This window comes from Silurus meridionalis, chromosome 26 (genome assembly GCF_014805685.1).
Source record: "Silurus meridionalis isolate SWU-2019-XX chromosome 26, ASM1480568v1, whole genome shotgun sequence".
Classification (NCBI taxonomy): domain Eukaryota; kingdom Metazoa; phylum Chordata; class Actinopteri; order Siluriformes; family Siluridae; genus Silurus; species Silurus meridionalis.
In genome coordinates, this window is record NC_060909.1 from 17,402,682 (window position 1) to 17,405,990 (window position 3,309).

General features: G+C 34.8%; 1 protein-coding gene across 3 annotated transcripts in view; it reads left to right on the forward strand.

The window, feature by feature from the left end:
- The first annotated feature begins 822 nt into the window (after positions 1-822).
- The window catches only part of vasna (vasorin a), a 13,085-nt gene continuing 10,598 nt past the window's right edge, over positions 823-3,309 (forward strand). For all 3 annotated transcript variants that reach the window (XM_046840640.1, XM_046840641.1, XM_046840639.1), the window contains exon 1: positions 823-1,105. The gene's annotated coding sequence lies outside the window, so the exon portion shown is untranslated. The remainder of the gene's footprint in view (positions 1,106-3,309) is intronic.

The following is a 3,309-nucleotide window of genomic DNA, read 5'->3' on the forward strand; positions in this document are numbered from 1 at the left end:
CCTTCAGTCACACAGCTAAAGGTTGCCAGATTAAGGGTTTTGAATATATGTTTAAATAATCCTCCAAATAAAATTAAGTCTTAATTAATTTACATTTAAATTAAATAAAGTCTTAATTAATTTACATTTAAATTAAATAAAGTTTTTATAATAAAGTTTTAGTATTTTCATATAAATCATGAAAGAAGCAGTGTATATTAATGATAAAGATTACTGCTGTATTAATAAATCAATACAATTAACCCAATTTGTTATTGTTTTATTTGCAATTATTATAGAACGGAATAATAATAATGATAATTATTATTTATGAATTTAAGGATTCAAGATATGTTATCTTGTTATTGTAAAATCATTTGGGTTCTAACCTGTACTTAGAGAACAGACACATTTTTCCATTTATTACATCATATTTTAAAATACGGTACAATTATCCAACTTTATTTCTTACTCGTTTTATTATATTAATTTATATGATATGTTTGTATTTTGAGTATAAAGTATTTTTATTGAAGCTCCGTAAAAGGTAAATATAAAAAAATGTATATTTAACAATGTAAATAAATAAATTCATTTATTTAAATAACAAAATATAATGACAAATACAATAATATTTATGATACAATATAAGATTGAAGAACGATCCAAACGATTTATTTTAAGTTGAATGCAAGTGAATCAGTATATAATAATAATAATAATAATAATAATAATAATAATAATAATAATAATAATAATAATCTGTTGTAACAATAATAAGGAGGAAAATTCTCACTCTGGCAACTCAACGAGCGCTGGAGCCGCCCCCCAGTGGTCCAACTCCGCCCCTCACTGGATCGCCACGCCCACGTGTTTTCTACCGCGGGTTGTGAAGCGCTTTACGCACCAGTCGGTCTCAACTCCATTCACAAAATCAGCAGATTTTCCAATCTCTTAGTGGAAGTTCCAGTAGACCACCAAGAACATCTCATTATTTTTTACACTTTCTTTTCGCCTGATATTCAGCTTTTTTTTGTGCTGATCCTCAGCTTTATTTTTGAGATGTTCTACTAGATGTTCTTCATTCCTGCAGAGCGCTGAAGCACATTCTTGCTGGTAGAAGAAGGTAAGTCTGGAAGAAGGTAAATTCATTCGTGAGATTTAATAGAAAAATAAAATAAAGCAATAACAATCTGAATGGATGGATTTGCAAGAATCAAACCAACTTGTCAGTCTTCACATTCTCACTGGCACCTGTGGCATTCTGGCAGTCTTCTCCGATCTTCAGCTTGCACATCCTCATCTCATCTTCTCCTAAACCTGAGCTGTGCTTAAGAAAGCACTGCTTTCTTGTGCTGCATGGAAAGATCTGGGATGCAGATTTTATTATTTTTTTTACATTCCTAGGAGGAATCATCACTATCCAGGCTTCAGATGACTCGTATTTTGAGGTTCTGCTGGCTTTTGTTGGTAGAAGCCTGGAGCAAATATGGAAATTTGATACAAAACCATAATTATGTAATTGGCTCGTATGTAATGCTTTGATGACAGGTCAGCCCGAGAGGTCATCCTCTTTATTTTCATTATCCGCTCGTTCAAGATGCTTCCGGGGGACCTGCGGAATGAAACCTAGGCATGAAACCCAAACGGACCCTTATACTAGAGGGGTTTACAAACGTTTCTCTTTTTTTTCATAGCCATTTTTTTCCATATTCAAGTGGATGTAGAACTGAAATGCAGTTATAGTAAACAAAAAAAACTCTTTAAACTACCACCACCAGGTTTCTTTCTTTAGTTTATTTGTTTAAAGCTACAGTCAGGGACTCCTTGAAGTCATACTTCGGTCTCTTTTATGCGCAGCTTGGTCTCTAGTTAACTTGTCAGCAATTTCTACGACTAATAATACCAAAATCTGGCATTTTTGATGCAGATTTTGATGCATGTGAAACCGTCCAAGGTTTTTTGTTGTTGTTGCTTTTGCTCCAGGTGCACCAGAGTTTTTCGTTGTGGTTTTCGTGGGTCCTGTGATTTCGGCACAATCACTGCTACAGCCACGGGACATTAACCACCGAGCTACCAGTGGTAAATAAATCCCACTGACTGTATAAAGAAAGTTTTATGGATAAAATATTTCTATTGAGATTCATGTTATATATAATGGTTATATTAGGTATATAAGGGGTTACACTGTATAATGAGTTCATAGGCTGTACTACATTTTACTCCTCAGAGCATCAACTTTAGGGAGTTTGTCCCCGTGTCTTGACTCATTTGAACCAGCTACAGTGCCTTTGACAGAACGTTAAGGGCCCCATGGTGAGGGGGACAAGCATATGAGAAAAGTAAAGATATGGGAGGAGAGGGCAGTGAAAGAAGAAAAAAAAAAGCAAACATTCCTGACTTGGTGTCTCAGAGATTTAATTAAAGGCTCTGGAGTGGGCACTCAGAGGTGAAGGCTTAAACCCAAACACAGCCCCCTGCCTTCTACCCCCACCCACGCCGTGCTTCGGGTATGGACTAATCCCCAAGGGGTCATGTTATAAGTGCTGGGGTCATGCCAACGTGACAGCTAAATGAGGGGTAGGGGGGGTATAATCAGAGGAATGGCTGCAAACTAATAAAACCGGACAACAGTGCTTCTATTAGGAATAATAGCGTGTTTCTGTAGAGATGACGTTAATAATGCAGAATTGCATCATTAGCCTGTCGCCGACGGAGATAACAGCTGGTCCGGTTAGAAGAGAACATATGTAAAGCAAGAAATAGCCTTGCCATTATGGGAAACGTGAGCTCACGCGTCAAATATAAGTGTGGGATTTTCTCATGTATCATCCAACGCACGTGTAGCTCTACTGCTGTCAGTCTCAGCATCTGGAACTCTCAGATTTAGTACCTACACCACCGTTTAGAAGAACTAACAAATAAAAACACACAAGGGCTCGTTCCTGTGTATGTTCCTTCAGTATCTGTTTGTTTTTTAGTGCGCTCGGGTCAAATCAGTGGAATTAGACTTCGTAATATATTTACAACCATTTGAGAGATCAGAGAAAAGTGTTGCTGGAGCAATTTACCAATATGGCTAAAAAAAAAAAGAAAAGAATCATATATATATATATATATATATATATATATATATATATATATATATATAAATTTTTATATTTTATACAAATAATTACAAAATAATTTACAATATTTAGGAATAAAATTTAATTTTATTTCTGAAGAAATATAATTTCAAATATTTTGAGATTTGAAACGGAGGGCCAAAACTTGTGTTTTTGCATTGTATTATTGCCTTCTGCTTTAATATTATTATTATTATTAATA